Source organism: Acinonyx jubatus, chromosome B3 (genome assembly GCF_027475565.1).
Source record: "Acinonyx jubatus isolate Ajub_Pintada_27869175 chromosome B3, VMU_Ajub_asm_v1.0, whole genome shotgun sequence".
Lineage (NCBI taxonomy): Eukaryota > Metazoa > Chordata > Mammalia > Carnivora > Felidae > Acinonyx > Acinonyx jubatus.
The window spans coordinates 63580694-63598326 of record NC_069386.1 but is presented as its reverse complement, the minus strand read 5'-3'; the positions used below and the strand labels follow the sequence as shown (position 1 = coordinate 63598326).

Genomic DNA, 17633 nt, shown 5'->3' with positions numbered 1-17633 from the left:
AGAATAGCACATGCTTGCCAGGTGTGATGGCAGTCGCCCATAATCCCAGCTACTCTGGAGGCTGAAGAGGAGGACTGCTCGAACCCATGAGTTATGGGCTGCAGTGAGCTACGCAAATGAGGTAACTGCACTTTAAAAAAAAAAGCACATGATTATTGCAAGACATTTGGTAATTATATTTTAAATTATTAATTTCTTACTATTATGGTCCCTTGTCTCCCCTAGTCAAAAGTACGTATGCACTACTCCTTACAAAAGTTTCTCTCCTTCACCAAAGTTTAGAGAGACCATATGGATAACCTTCCCCATGCAGCAGTTAAAGTGAGGGTACTAGACTCATGGGCCAGGTCTATTCTTCTATAGCAGTTTTCTTTATAGGCCCTATGTTTTCACAGAGCAGAGAAAGGAAGCTAAGAACTGCGGTAGGCAGAAACCTAAGATAGCCGTCAAGATTCCCAGCCCTTGGTGTATATACATCTTCTCCCAGGTAGCCAATCAAAAACTAACCCAGGTGGTACTGTGAAGAAATTTGCAGGTGTAATTAAGGTCACAAATCAGTTGATCCTAATTATACTTAGCAGACCTGGTATAATCAGGTGAACCTGTTAAAAGGACAGGGTCCTTCCTGAAGAAAAACGGGGAATAGGAAAAGGAAGCCTCTAGAACTGAGAATATCCCCCCCTGCACAGTCGACAAGTAAACGGGGCTCAGTCCTTCAAAACACTTCCACCAACAACCTGAATGAGCTCAGAAGCAAATTCTCCTCCAGGGCCTTCAGAAAAACACACAGCCTGGCCAACCACCTTGATTTCAGCATTCTAAGACCCTGAGCAGAGAAGCCAGTCATGCGTGCTTGCACTTCTGACCTACAGAACTGTGAGTTAATGAATGGGTATTGTTTTAAGCTGCTATGTTTGTGGTGTTTGTTGTGCAACTATGGAGAACAAGCACAAAAGTTTGATTTGTAAAAGTCTCCAATTTGCTTTCAGGAAAGCAGTTTATTCTTTTCTATCTAGGTAGTATTCCATTGCATGAATGTGTTACCATTTGTTTATCCATTTAGCTGTTGAAGAACATTTGGGTTGTTTCCGGCGTGGGGCTATTCTGAATAAAGTAGCTATGAACGTTTGTGTACAAGTCTTTCTGGGGACATCTGGTGCTACTTTCAAGTCCAGCACAGAAAACATATAAGGAACCATTAATTCAGGAATACTTGCTTCACCATCTCCTAACCTGTTAATTAGTCACCGTATGTTTGAGTTATGATCCTTGAGAATCAAGGGCCCTGGGTCTCATCTGGCAGCCACCAAGTAAGAACTCTAGCTGAGTCCCTTAGCCTACTTCCCCACCTAATTCCAGGCGATGCTCCATAATGCCTGTTTTGAATTTTTGGGCAATTCTATAAATACAAAAAGCCTGTAGATATCCAGGGAGCACAATAGCTTACATTCAAACTAGCAGATGAAAAGGAAGCAAATAAAGAGAACAGAAACCACCTGATCTCCACACAATGCTCTTCACCACGGATGCCAATTATAGGACATGTGAAAAAGCAACACTATGGAGACTTCCCACTGGTTTCCAGCTGTATTTGCCCACCCTTAAGTAAACATTTAGGAAAGTACTTCATAGTCACTAACACCATATTTCTCACTCAGTTATTGAAGAAAACAACAATTTTATGGCTTCTTTTTTATACAAAAGGTGGAGGTAAATAAGTTTGGCAACTTGCTAGGAATCGAGCGAGTCAAGGACAGAGTAATAATTCAGGTGTCTGGAATCCTCATCAGGTACACTCTGCATCAGCAAATAGTCCTTTTCAGTTGAAGCAACCTTGAGCCAGAGACACTAGAAACAAATGCAATCACCAAGAATGCTGTTGCATAGTTTCTGCTGAAGCTTAATTTTTTGTGTTTTGACTGAGGAGGTGGGGTGGTCAGAATTTGTTTAAATCTAGTTGGTTGTTTAATTGAAAGTGATTAATTTTTGCCCATGTCAGGAGTTCTGGGGACAAAATGGGAAAGGGGAGAACAAGATATGGACTTAAGTAACTATCCCGGGATGCCTCATTCAAAATTCATATTGCTTTCAAACACCCTCTCTTTGTTGGTAAGAGCTTATCAAGTTTCAAATACAGTATACACAGGTTTCAGAAATGCCGACTTCAAGAATGGCTATACTTCTGGGAGCTAATGCCTTCAGGTATCCAGAATTGGGAAAAGAGAAACTGTCACAACGAGATGTATGATTTATTTGAGAATAGAAAGAAATTTCTCCAGGCAGGTAACAGTGCCTTGTATAAGAGGACATACTAAATGAAGTATTGGAGGAGATAAAATTGTCTCTATTTAGAGTCTAGCTAATTGTAGAATGAGTGCTTTTGACTGAAAACAATATCCATTTGACCACCTCCCTGATCCTTGAAACCCTGACTATGAAGTTCTTTCTTCTGAGGTCAACAGTTATGGTCACTACCTTTCAAAACTCCCACCTAATTCCAGCATTTGCACAAAGGGAAGTCAGTAACTGGTATCACCTGGTGTGTGTGTGTGTGTGTGTGTGTGTGTGTGTGTGTGTGTGCGCGTGCGCGTGCGCGCATGTCTGCGCTTCTCACAGGTAAAAGTTTCTCTCCCCCAGGGGCAGATGGCTCAGTCTGTTAAGTGTCAATCTCTTGGTTTTGGCTCAGGTCATGATTTCACAGTTTGTGGATCCAAGCCCCACTTCAGGCTCTGCCCTGTGGGCGCCGACTGCTTGGGATTTCTCTCTCCTTCTCTCTCTGCCCCTCCCCGTCTTTCACTCTCTCTCTCAAAAAATAGATAAACTTAAAAAAAAAAGTTTCTCCCACAGAGTGAGACCTTGGGATCATTTCTCCTAATCTTCCTTCTCTGTTTGCCAGAGTTTGGTAGTGTTCTGAAGGAAAGACCCCATTGAGAGAGTGATATGTCATAATGGAAAGGACAAGTCTCATTTCTGATCTCCCTCTGTCACCAACTAACTTTGTGACCTTGAGCTAATAACTTCAATTAGTTACTTCATTCGTAAAATGGGCAAGCTCCCCCTAGTCCATATGATTGCCAAAGGATTTATGACTCTATGATCTGTCTACTAGCCAAATACGCCTAAATATATGACAATCTGAAGAAATGTCTCTTTTGGCCATGAAGATACACTTGTAGGTATAATTCAAATGTCTACTCAAAATGCTTAGTTATACCTACATATTTAAAATCACACTTATAGGGGCGCCTGGGTGGCGCAGTCGGTTAGGCATCCGACTTCAGCCAGGTCACGATCTCGCCTTCCGTGAGTTCGAGCCCCGCGTCAGGCTCTGGGCTGATGGCTCAGAGCCTGGAGCCTGTTTCCGATTCTGTGTCTCCCTCTCTCTCTGCCCTTCCCCCGTTCATGCTCTGTCTCTCTCTGTCCCAAAAATAAATAAACGTTGAAAAAATAAATAAATAAATAAAATCACACTTATAAAATAATATATTGATTTTTAATTAATGTATCCATCCACTGTCATTCCATAAAACAATGTTATTCCTCACCCCTGCGGTTTTGTGATTACTTCAACAGTTTTCCAGACACATCAGTGTCCCCTCCTTCTAAGTTGTGTGAGGGCTAACACTTTTTGGGACCATGTACAATGTTGTCACTAGAAATAATAGTCCAAGTCTCCCATTGCATAGTACTTGGTCATTTTCTCATACCTTGTAGGTGTATATTTATAATATCCATAATGTGCCACTTGCTGAATTGCATTTTTATGTGTTCTCTAAAAGGCCTATTGGAAAAAAAATCTAACACTTGCATTCCAGGGCTAATCACTTCAAGAGTAATGACTACATTAGTAATAAATTTCTTTTCCTCTTTGTTTTAACCAGTTCTGGCAGATGACCTCCATGAGCATCCAAAAACAGACATTAACTTAGATAATTTTACCCCAAAGCATCCTCCCCTAACAGTAGTTTGTTCTTTCAAATTCGGCTATTGAAAGAGCATCCAAAGATGATTTCATTAGGTTGTATACTGAAGGTGACTTACTTTTTCTGGGAAATCATTTTTGGAGACAAAAAATTCACCTTAAATTTGGGAAAATGAGGATATGCATAAAGCTAGTTGAAATTAATTCCAGAAATTTAGAAGTAGCCTAAATTTGTTTTGTTTTGTCCTTCATTTGGCTTTGGAACTCAAGGTCATAACACTCTAAGTAGAATCCCTATAAAATTATATTACTAATCTCCTTTTAAAAGAAAGGATAAGAATTTAATATGTCTGCTCAATGAATAAGCCTACCTCTGAAACATGAAAAAACTAAAAGGAAGCCCTTTACACAGTAACCACCCACACTGGTTTATCATGCACAGCCCAAAACTGACAAAGAAGATAGAAAAAGAAAAGTTCACATACAGCACTTCATGCTTTTTCAGTTTTTCTTCTGAAGTCAACTTTCCAACAATAACCTGGGCTGTGCCTTTTTCTTCTGATTTTGCTCTTTACACAGAAGGGGGGGGCGGGGAATGCTGGTGCCTGTAATAGTAGCTGGTAGCTGCTGCCTTTAATATGCTCTCTTGGTCATGCAAGAGAAAATGCCGCCACTTTCTAGAAGCCCTTCCCAAGATACTGGAGCACCCCTGCCAGGAGTCAACTATGAAAACTTTTTCCCATCAGGAGGCAGGAAATGAAAAGAAACCTGTCCTTCTATTTGGCTCAAAATAAGGATGAGTGTAGCTAGAAGAGTCCCAGGGGAAAAAAAGGGAGGTGGGGTGGGGAATAAACTCAGCTTTCCACCTCCAACACCATCACTCTTTTTTGTCCCTGATGGAAACCTACAGGCAAGCTGTTCACAGTGGATGTTAAATATTCAAAATTCTAGGAGGGAAGTGTTATGTGTGATTAGAGCAAAAAAGTAGAAGCAAAGCTGTTGTGTTCTCTCTTCAACTCTGCAACAGGCAAAGTTATGTGACCCATTGTCCAAATGTCTCCTTCACCTAACTCAGCTAGGGAAATGGGAAGAAAAAAGAAGCTTTGACTCCAATGATAAAAGAGGTCAATTCTAAGGAGGCTGAGGGTCACCTTAACAACCCCTAACTCTTATTTCCATCTAAATGGAAAGCTCGGGGCATCCTCAGGCAGTCAGTCTTTGGAATACATTGTTCTTAAGCCTTGGGAGTCCCACAAGAAATCCCACTGATGAACTCCTGCCACCACCCTAGACATTGGCTACCTCATTTCACCAGGCCTCTGTTCCCTCATTTGGGGGTGGGGGTAGTTTCCCAGTATCCTTATTAGGAGAATTTTAAATAGAATTGTTTAAGGAGAGGGTTAATACTGACTTGGTGTTCAAGATGGCCAACTCCTCCCCCACACAAAAATCTGAAAATAATCCTGATAAAAAGAGCAACTCTGCTTGTGAGCAAACCAGATGGCTACACACCCCTTCATCAAGTCTGTTAGTTTTCACATCATCGCCTTGGAAGTTTCTCCCCAGGAAAACACATGGACATGAGACTTTTTGACTGAGTTAGGAATCTGTTTTAAAACAAGGCCCATCCACACTAACTCCTAGGTCTGCCTGACATAATTGCCCGCTTCATATTCTTCAGGATATTTTCCCTGGCAGATTGACTATCCTTCTGGATAACTAAATATATCACTTATGGTCAACAAAGTGAAAACATTGAGGCTTCTTTGTGGAGAATTCAGACCAAAGCTTGGTGATTGCCCAAATTCTCTGGACCCACGTCTCATTATGTTGGGGTTGGGCATGGCCTGGAGGGTTGGAGCACTCCTATTTGGAAAACATCTCAGATTCTACTTGAAGGTTTATTTGTAGGGATGCTCACTAAAGTTTAAGTAGAAATAATGTCAGAAGCCTCTTATTTAGGGAAGCTTCCTGTTTCATTGGGAAGTGGGGACTGAATAGTTTATGATCTCACACATTCCCACTTCCTCTAAGTGACTGTCATATCCCAAAGAGCTGATGATTAAAGTCCAATCTTGGAACTGGCACATTTTGTCCCTTGCCCAACATACTGTATGAGTGCATTAAAATGAAATTTGCATCTTGGAAAATATGGAATTATTGACAATAGCTTGAATTGACCAAAATAAGCATTAGTGTGGACTGAGCTATTCTTTGCATAGGCGTGGAGTTCGCAGCATGGGTTAAAGAGTTTATGAATAGACTTCAGAGTGGTCCTCCTAAAAATTCTGTGGAAAAGAAGTTGACATCTGCATTTATGCCTTTGAGTGGAAGGGTCCATAGCTTCATTCACATTTGCAAAGGGCATCTGACAAAAACTGTTAAGCAGAAGTGTTAGACCAGATCATAAGCACTGAACATTAAGTAGCCTACTATACCTTCATGACTCAGTTTTACCAATTCAGTCTTTGAAATGAGTTCATTACCCTCTTCCCAAATCCTGACTCTGCCATATGCTAACAACCATGTGCTATCTAGTTCAAGCAATCTAGATCAAACCACAACTGTGTGTGAGATATTGATAAAGCAGATTTTTGTCTTCTAGTTAATGTTTCTCTCTCTCTTTTTAAGGTTTGACTTATTTTTGAGAGAGAGGTTGGGGGACAGAGGATTTTAAGTGGGCCCTGCTGACAGCAAAGAGCCTGATGCAGGGCTTGAACTCATGAACTGCAAGGTCATGACCTGAGCTGATGGATGCCCAACCGACTTAGCCACCCAGGTGCCCCAATAGTTCTCTTTAATAAAAAATCTTTCCTTAACAATCTGATTTAAATTAACCATTAATGAGAATAAGAAATACATTGTGAAACAACTTTGAAAAGAAATGAATGCCAATAATACAGTTTGATATCCTTCTCACTAATTCTAATTTAAATTTAAGTCATCATTATGAATTATCTGCCTCCTAAAAGGCCTAACCTTGTTTAGCATCAAAGCACTCTCAAATTGTGTATTATATGTGAAAACAAGGTTTCTCTAAAAGTGTTAGTTCTCCATTATGCTTGCTATGTACAATCTAAAAGATCCAATATATGGTAAAATATAAAGAAAACTCTAGATTTAAACAAAACTTCAACACTTTGTCAACTTTATCACTTGATCATTGCCTAATTCAATTTTCACCTCTCTATCTCAGCATACTGAGGTACCAACATTTTCACAGGAACCTCTCAAAAATTTTTAAATTATTTTTCAAGAACAGCTTTACTGAGATATAATTCACATACCATAAAATTCACACACCAAATGCATCACAACTCTCAAATTTTAAAACATTTTTGTCACCCCCAAAAGAAGTCTCGTGTCTATTAGCAGTCGCTCCTCATTCCTCCAGCCCCTGGCAACCACTAATCTCCATTCTGTTTCTACTGGTGTGCCTATTCTGAACATTTCATGTAAGTGGAGTCATACAATATGTGGCCTTTTGGATCTGGCTTCTTTGACTTAGCATAGTCTTTTCTCAGTTCATCCATGTTGTAGTATCTATCAGTACTTCATTTTTAGAGGCTGGTCTTTCAAAATTTTAAATGCAATTTTATTTGGGCTATTACTAAGTGTTTAGAGTATGATCGTGATGTCTGTCAGATTCCTTTTTGTTGAACAGGTTCTGTGACACTGTGAAAAGCAAGCTATAGCAGTAGGAGGCATGTTATGGTGCCAAGCTGATCCTGAAGAGAGCCCAGAAAGGGCACGGAGCCATCGGATCTCCCCACATAGTAGTAGAACTGAGGTTACTCAGGTGAGAAGATGGTAGTAGCTGTGTAGCTTTTTAGGGCATCCAGACATGGCTCTTAGTCCTTCCAAATGTTTTATTTCTTTCAAGTGCAGTACCAAAAATTCTGGTGTTCACATATGTGCAGGGCACACAAAAAGGTTGAGAGCCATCATTTCATTTACCCTGGTTTTCTCTGCTTGGCTGAATGGTAATTGCCATCAACATACACTGAATGCTTTTTTGGGTAAAAACAAACTCCTCTTGCATTGGCTCCATGTGAGGCTTGCTTATCTTTTAGCAGAAGGTCATGCTTTCTGGGTCATAACCACAGGTGGTTTAGTTATCGTAGCTTTTGCTTTCTTTCTCCACAGGCAGAGGAGGGCCAATCTATGCAGTGCTATGATACCACTGAGACCATAGAAGGGCTGCCTTCCTTTCTCCCTATCTCAAAAAGATCTTTCCCACTTAATTCTTTTTAAGCACCATACCAACCCCTTCTATTCCTTATAATGCCTTATAAGACTTCCAAATGATTTACTTGGAGCCAGGTGTGATTTTATTTGACTACAATTATAGGATCCTTGCCGATTTTAAGCACAGTCCTAGAGTAATGGTTCCCATATGATCACATACAGAGCTTGTTAAAATACAGATTTCCTCGGTTTGATTCTGATTTGGTAAACCTGGGGTAGAGCCCAGAAATTTGCATTTTAAGTTACCAAATTGTCCTATGTTGATGCAGAAACCTCATTAAAAGATTCAGAAATACTGCCCTACTAGCTTCAGTTGATAAACTCCCTCATGCACTATTTCCAAAATGGCCTCCTTGAATGTTTATGTAATCCATAACACGATAAAGTTGGAGAGGAAGACACAAGTTTTAATTTTTTTGTTATTGCATCTCACTTAGTAGGCTTTTCTGATGCCAATTTTTATCCATGCCGTTCTCTATACGCACTGTGCAATAAAAGTTATGTTGTCACTGCTTGATGGGAAGATGGTGATTGTAGAGAAGATTCTAGAGAGATAAAGCTAGTTCAAGAGCAGGAAAAGAAGGAAAGGCAATTTAGCATTGTTCACACTTTGAGAAAATTGGTGCACAGAGGAAATGTTCTCTGGTACTTCTGTTTTGAAAAAAATAAAGGTTATTTGTAGCATCAACATAGGAAATGCTTTTAGAGTGAGGACTGTGCAGTAAGGATTATTTCCTTCTTTTAAACTTTTACAGAAAACATTTTCAGAATACAAACCCAAGCTATAAAAATGTGTGTCTGAAAGATTCTAAACCAGTATTCAGTTTCCTAAACTTACTATCCCCTAATCTTTGGCCCTGGGGTCCTTCACATCTTCAAATCTGTTACGTAGCACATTGAAGAATTTTGAATATACCTGCTATGGAACTCAGAGCAGATTTTGGCGATGGGTTAAGGGCATCTGGTGATAGCAACCTGCCATCATCTCACATATTCACACACCATTATTAATTTTGTTTAAAGCTGAAGGTACACACATAAGTGCCAATAAAATTGCCTACCTGAATCTAAAGCAGTCCTTTTTTTTTTTTTTTAATCAAAAGGCTATGTGTTCATGTGTAACAACAGTTAACAGTCAATGTTTTTTGAGAATACTTCTCTCCCAGAAGTTTTCTCTGGTTAACAGAGAGCAGTTAGATTTCTATATTTTACTTTGGGCTCTATTCTTGAGTATCTAGCACTCAATTCTATCCACTGCCAAGACTCTAATTCCTATCTGAAATTGTGTAATACAAGAGTGCACAAAGCAAGAAGAATGGAGTGTGTGAACCAAGAGGCAAAAGTCCATCTAAAGCTACAGACATCACAAGACTTGGCAAGTCGAAAAGAAAACATAAATCAAAGGTCAGAGATAGCAAAGACACAGAAACCAAGCAAGGAAGCAGAAATAAGATCATGTAGATATATGGGAATATAAAAAGTTAACAAAGGCAAAAGTATAGGGAAGCTCACCACCAGGGTACAGTTCAGGTAAGTGATCAGTAATAAGGAGGCCTGCCTGCATGGAAGGCTAAGGCAGCCCCATCTTAAAACACATAGGGAGCATCAGATTAAAAAAAGAATCCATTCTGGACAATCAATCAGATGTCCCGGTACTGTCCCCTGTCCCAGAAGCTGCCCAAGGCTTCTTGGCCATATTCTATTGAGATCAATCCCGGCATCTAGCCTGGGAGATTAATGGAAAGGAAGATACATGATTGGGGAATGAGAACAAGTCTTAACTTTTTTTTTTTTTAACTGAAATACAGTTGACATGCAATGTTACATTAGCTTCAGGTGTACATAATGAACAACTCGATTCATTATGCTATGCTCACCACAAGTGTATGTAGCCACCATCTGTCACCATACAGCGCTATTACAATACCATTGACTATATTCCCATGTTGTGCCTTTCATCCCTGTGACTTATGCGTTCTATAACTGGGAGCTTGCACATCCTTCTATCCTTCAGATGGTACCCTTAAAGGTATAAATTCAAATGTGTGTGAGAGGGTGAAAAGTAATGTGGAAATGGGAAACAAAAATGAAAAGGATTTCAGTCACGCCTCATGTCCTAAGAGAAGCCATCCTGGAATTCTCTTCCGGGGTTAGGAGCCCTGTTCTGCTCTCACGGCATCCTTCTCTTTCACCTACTATGGCATCAAACACACCCCATGGTGATCCGCCATCTCCCCACCCAGGCTGCCCCACCTTGAAGTAAGTCGCAGGGCTTGTTTATCTTTATATGCCCTCTAGATAGCAGCTTTGCAATAAAGGCTTACCAAATGTCAATAATTGCCTTTGTCTTATCAAAGCACAAGTTCCTTACAGATAGGAAATGCAGCTTTGTGACACTTCATAGGCACAATATTTTAGTTGATTAAGGTGAACATTTCATCTAATGGCCTTTATTGTCTTACAACTCATTCAAGTGATGTGTCACGGACAAGTACTCTACAGTCACACCAAAGAGCTCCTCATACCGACTCAAGGAGAATATTTCTCAGACTGACTGTTTTATAGAAAGTGCTTGGCTGAGTTAGGGGCTTACTTTCAAAAGTTTGAGGCTTTTGAACACATTCTAAGTTGCTCTATTTTCTATAAGGGCCCTTGGTCAATTTTCAAAGGGGCAATATCACAGCAATTGCGAACTCAAGACACTCAAGAGACAGGCTGCCAGATTCGTATTCCAGCTCCTCCACTTACTATCTGGTGACCTAAGGAGAGTTACAGAACCTCTCTGTGCCTCAATTTTACCATCTGTAAAATGGGGATGGAGGTAGTTGTGAGAATTAACTACAACTGGCAATTTTTTTAAGCCCTTAAAACAGTGCCTGGCACATAGTATGACATATAAATTAAATAAAAATTAACTACTGTTATATTTTGCTGTCCCCCAAACCATTGATTACTTTAATCAAAATTACAACATCCACAACATATTTAGGTCCTTCCTCAAAGCATTACTGCTCTCTTTATTTGATATTCTGTCCCAATTTTGGTAAAAGGTATTTTATTATAAAAGTAAGCAAATACGGGTGACTTTGGACGTCTGTTCACGCTAGGTGCAGGGACTACTTAGTGCCGGGCCTTGCAGTTTTGATCTTTTCTTCTCCCGGAGCCGAGGCCTCTGCTGCAGTCATGTTACGCCAGATCTTCAGTCAGGCCAAGAAGCATCCGAGCTTGATCCCCCTCTTCATATTTATTGGAGCGGGAGGTACTGGAGCAGCCTATACGTCTTGCTCCTGGCGTTGTTCAATCCAGATGTCAGTTGTGATAGGAAGAATAACCCAGAACCGTGGAACAAACTGGGTCCCAATGATCAATACAAGTTCTACTTAGTGAATGTAAATTATAGCAAACTGAAGAAAGAAGGTCCAGACTTCTAAATGAAATGTTTCACTATAAAGCTGCTTAGAATGAAGGTTCTCCAGAAGCCATCCACGCAATTTTCCACTTGTCCAGGAAATAGTTCCCCTCTGAATGCACGAAGTCATGTTGATGTATTGTGTTGGGGTTTACGCGAATAAATATCTGAAACTTGAAAAAAAAAAAAAGCAAATATGCTAAAAATTGAGAAGAAAATTTGCACATATTATTACTTAATTTATCATAAAATAGCTATAATAACTTCCTGAATTCATCCTATAAAATTTCATGCATTTATCTGAAGACAGTAAGAGGTATTGAGGAAAGTGCTTATCTTCTATCTTCATTGTTTCCTAAGAAGTTACTAAACCTGAGGTCATTATTTTTTATACAAAAGAGAATCTCTCATACTTCTGGAAAATTTCAAAACACTGCCAACATGTTTTCTGATCATCCCTACTTCCTGTGGTGGGGTTTAAAAACCACGCCAACTTTCGTAACTGCTGAGATTTACAGAGTGAAGCCTCATCTGATAATCTTGCAAAAATGGATAGGCAGTACTTCTCTTCCTTTTCTAAATGCCACATATGCCAGCTTTTACAAATGTTACAAAAAATTCCCAGTCAGCCCCACGCTGCTTCCAAGCAGGTGCAAGCGCTGTTTCTCAGCTCCATCTCCAGGGTAGCCTGGGAAATCCCTCTTCCCTGACGACCTCCCCCAGATCTACTTAATCAAGCCTGGAATCTGTTTTACTGGAGAACGAAAAAGTTTTACCTTCAGCCTCCCAGGTCCTGACTAGCCTGTCTGGTATCTAAATAATGAACAGTGGAAAAGAATGGGTGGATAAAAATAAAATGTTTCTTTACCTAAAATGATCAAGAGCTGGGATGTAATTAAAAGCTGGCCTTAACAAGTTTTCCAGAATTAGCAATTTTCAAAGGTTTTTGAAGAGAAGAAAATACCGTGATATTAAATTCACCCTGGAACATAGCTTGATTTTTTTCAAAAGCCCATGTCGTACTTGATGACTGTCCCCAGGAAGAGTGGTCATTGTCTAATAGAATCAAGAAGTATAGACAATAATACTATAACCGAGTCATTTATACCATCCTTTTAAAGTTGCTTTTTAAATTAGTTTTGTCGTTGTTAATTTGCCATTTGCCTCAAGTTGAGGAGAGAAACAGATTCCACTTATTTGAGGACTCTATTTTTTCTGCTTTCGTGTTGTTCATCTTGCCCTTTAAAAATATCTTTTTAAATTTTATGTAGCTCAGTTTGCCCTTGTTGTATAGTACAATGTGCTGAACTCCAGTTTATGGATGTGTTAATAGGCATAGGCAAGCCAATAATAATTCCTTTGTAAAATTGCAAAAATAACTTTTCTGAAAGTCCAACCAGATCCCACTATTAGAAGCAGAGAGCACATTTGAGTCAAAGTCCTCTTGCTCAGAAACCCCGTTGTTGCCATGGGAAGACTGTGAAAATGCTCAAATGTGGGCATGCTGTAATTAGAAGCAAACCGTGGGCTTTATGGGGCCTGTCACGATGTTTCTAGGAAGCTCCTTCTGCGTTGGCTCAGTAAGACATCCTTTTCCTACCATCATGACTCACTTGTGACTTCCAAGGTTCCCCCCCCTCCTCCTAACTCACCCCCCACTTGTTCTGGGTGGAAGAATGCCCGGATGCTCCAGAGGCAGATAAGTAGGCAGGTGTCCAGTCCACTAATGAGTGCACACTTCTAGGCATTTTAGAAGTGAGGCAAAGGGTTTTTGCTGGGCATATTCAGAGCTAATGATGTGAAGGGTCTATGTTAATCATGCACCAGGAGACTCACTTCTTTGGCTACTCTAGCCCACTCACTAATCCATCCAAGCCTGCTTATTCCTCCGTCCTTTCTTCCTGTCAGGAAAGCATGCGCAAGTTCTCCACCAAACGATGAATCTCTGCTCCTGGGGGAATCTACGAGTCAGAAATGCTTTTGAAAGGAAAGAGGAGCCAAAGCCTTTGCATAAATAGGCCAGCTGCAGAGCTTCAAGGCAGGGAGTCAGGGAGAAAACTCCTTGTGGCCTTGGCCCCAAACCTCCCGGCTGCCACTTATTTCCATTGTCTGCCCACAACCCCAAACAAGCCAGCCCACACCTCTGTGACTGTACCCACTGTCATTTTCAGGAAAAGAGATTTTCTGAGTCCATCTTGGCATTTCTGTGAAATCACAGAAATAATTCATTGAATCACAGAACCGAAAGAGGTGATCTAATCACTTTTATTTTTAAAACAAAAATGCCATCAGGAGAGGTTATCTGACCAGCCCATGCTCACGCAACTCTAGATACATAGAGCCAGAACTAGAACCTGCATCTTTTCATTCCTCGTCCTTTACCTTTTTATCACACATGAGCTTGTGCAAGCAAACCCTAGGGCAGAGATATTCTTTTCACCTCAGCTTTCCTGCTCTGGTTTCCTTTAGTGCTCTCTTTAGTGTCATGGCTCATTTGTGTCATGACTAACCAGCATCCAGTTGAGCTGAGTCTGATTGTGAAGACTTACCTGTAGCACTTGTTAAAAACAGAAGTTCCTAGGACTTTCCTTGGGAGGTTCTGGGATGGGTCTCAGGAATCATTTAATGAGTTTCCCAAGTGAGTCTGAGCATGAGGTCAGTTCAGGGGAAAATGCTTATACAAGGGCAATAGTCGGGGGAGGGGGCTAGGGAGGGGGAGGGTGGGGGAAGGATGTTTGATGGGCAAGGTGCCCCAATAAGAACAGAAGACAGAGATGGAAAAGACCAGGAATTTTGCCTCCTAGCTGCTTTTTTTAGTGGGTTAACCACTAGACCACACTTCCTCTAGAGGAGAGGCAAGGAATTAAAATCAAAGGTTTACCACTGATTCATGCTGCCTGCTAATTCTGCTTATTGCGCCATGCTGTGACCCAACTCTCTAAGGCTTGGAAACAGATGTGGGGAGTGAGCAGCCTGAGGTACTGAGGGATGGGGGAGGCGGGGAGAAGGCAGACAGCCAGAAAAAGAACTTCCTCTGCTGCTAAATTTCAGCAGGAGTGGAAGTCAGTTGAAATTGTTACCATGCAGATCTGGAATCATTTTTGCAATCTTCTGGCTCCAATTCCAGGTTTGTGCATTCTGCAACAAGAACTGAAAACTTAGTAATGCTCCTGACCTGACGTTTGCCTCTGCCCTTATCTGAATGTGTATTATGAAGTTACACTTTTAGCTTGACAGTCATTTCGTTACACAAGGGACTTTGATTACTTTCTTTGCCCCACAACCTCCCTCCTCATGCACACTTCTTAAAAGGAAGTGCAGAAGAGTTAAACAATTTGACCAAGGTTACACTAATCTCAATATCATGGTTGTTGGATCAAAAGTGCAACCAAGCCCTTTCAACTAAGTATTCCAGACTCACTTTAATATATTCTTAGAATCAGGCAACTGAAAAAAACTGGATTTATTTTCTCCCATAGGACAAAGACTAAGATGTGCCCTTACCATGTAGCTATCCATGTCAATGTTTGTCAAGAGCACGTAGCTTTTGAATGTTTACCAGTTAATTCTAGAAATAGTTTTTGTGACTTCTTTACTGAACAGGAAGCTCTATGAGGGTGGGGCAGAAATGACAGCTTTGGTTTATACTAGACGTTATGACTGTAGCCGTGCTAAACTTCCAGGAGGTATAGAAGCTGGGTTTTAGGTCCACGGGGATTAGGAGTCCCAGATGTAGCAAAGAAAACTACAGGACAGCCACCCACATGTGAATTTCAGATTTTTTAACATGTTAGTATAAGCATAGCTCATTCAATATTTGGGACATACTGATACTAAACAATCATTCATTATTTATCTGAAATTCACATTTAACTGGGCATTCTGTTGATAAATGTGGCGACTCTAGCAAGGGTTCTCCCCATTAGTACTGGTCTTCAGGATTCTCTCAAAGGTGATTAAAATGAGACCATTATCTCCAGGGGATTTACAGTGTAGTACCCAGGGAGAAAGCAGTCATGCTACGTTGTGACCAATGATAAGCCAGAAAATGCAGAGAGATCCAGACTCACAAGGCAAGGAGCACCAAATAAGACTGTCATGATTATGAAGGTCTTTCAGAGTTGGTAACATGTAAGCTGGGTCTTAAAGGATAAGTAGCTCATCAGACAGAGATACAGAGGCTTGACAGAGTATAAGCTCAGTGTGGTTGGAGCATTTGATCTGTGTGTAGCAGACTAGAGGTCAGGGTCGATGGACCTCAAGGGGCGAGATTTGGAAGGTTGGCTGGGGTAACTTGGTGAAGTGCCTTTATGCCTTGCTGCAGAATTTGAAACTTATTTTGATGGATAGGGAAGCCTGCAAGGATTTTTCAGCTGAGTGGCATAATCATTTCTGTTTTTGAAAGATAATTCTGGTGGCAGATTGGAGTGGGCAGAACTCGTAGGCAGGGAGACCAATTAGGAGGTTATTGAAATAGCCCAGGCAAGAAAAGATGAGCTTATTTCAACTAAGGCAGCAGTGGTGGAAATAGTCAGGGAAGCAGAAATTTCAGAGACACTTAGGTGGTAGCATCAATACAACTTGATGATGGAGGCCCAAGGGCAGTAAGACAGAAGATGGAGTTAACATGGTGGAAATGTCCAGACAAAAAAGAGATATCGTTTTTACTCTGATGTCCTATCTGTAGAATGGACCAATAATGCTTGCTCTATTTACTTCATACAGCTGTTCTGAAAATCAGTTAAGATCATTTATGGGAAGGTGGTTTGTCAAGTATAAAGAGCTAGAAAAATGCGTGGCTGTGAGTGAACACACATCTATCTCAGTAGACCTTGAACTTTTTCAGGACAGATGACATATTATTCATCTTTGGCTCTCTCTAGCATAGTGCCTTGAATATAGAGGTAACCAACACGTTTGGAGCATTGGACAAATTTAAAAGTTGCTATGCCAACTTTGTTTTGTTTTTTACCATCTTGTTCGTATGTGTCTGGAAGCATATAATGGACCTAGGTTGGTGAAAATACCAACAAAATCAGGGCCACAAATTCCAGGAGAAATACCCACTTAAATAATGATGATGCTGAAGGAAATTCCATTCTCTTTGTTCACAGATAAACCAAAAACTGAGGGCTATCTTAGCTGCCCAAACCGATTTTTCCTCTTTACATTCCTCCCATTATAAAGTATTTAAAATCCAAAAGAAATTGACTGCTTAATCTGTTTTGGACATCGCCACTAGACCCAGCTTAGTTTAGGTGGGGAATACTCTGTCCTTCTCTGTATCTCAGTATCTGGCACCATGCCCATGCTGTGGTTGGTGTTCAATAAGAGTGTTCTAACTGAAATAAGGTGATAATTTCCAAACTAAGTACTACTCAGACTTTGAATATGACTATTCTTACCAAGAAAAAACTGTAATTTTCAATTTTATTGCAAAATATGGGAAGCACATTTCAAATAATTTCATCAGATTTTTCTCCTCCTAAAATAAATCTCCCTCAGCCTTTTCCCTTTGCTCTCCCTCATCGATTCTACTGATTCTTAAGCTATTCTGATTTTAAGAATGATTTCTTTCTATTCTCCAATTAGATGAAAATACTATATAGAGACAAGCATAGCAGAAGTCTTCTGTTTCCATCAGGTAGAAATTATTGAATATTATTTTATTAACTACTTTCATTTTTATTGAGTATGTATCATGGGTCATTTATTACACTAGAAGCTCTAGATCTCATTTAAATCTTAATCCTATAAAATAGCTCATGCTGTCCCCTTTTTATGTATGAGGGAACTGAGGCTTTAAAAAGATTAAGTAAGTTATTCCAGGTCAAAGAGTTTGATGCAGGCAGGATTCAAACTGGGTCTTGCTGATTCCCCCATCATTTCCTACTTACTGAACCAATCATTCTCAAACCCTAGCAACTGTTACCAACAAAGCTTCTTAACCATAGATTGATGGGTCTCCCTTCCAGAGTAATTAGGAGTGATTCCATAAAGCTGGATAGGATAAGGAATTTATAGTTCTAACAAGTTCCCAAGTGGTACTGCTGT

General features: G+C 40.3%; 1 pseudogene; it reads left to right on the top strand.

Moving 5' to 3' along the window:
• The first annotated feature begins 11254 nt into the window (after window positions 1-11254).
• LOC106985822 (cytochrome c oxidase subunit NDUFA4-like) lies at window positions 11255-11759 on the top strand (annotated as a pseudogene).
• The last annotated feature ends 5874 nt before the right edge of the window (window positions 11760-17633 follow it).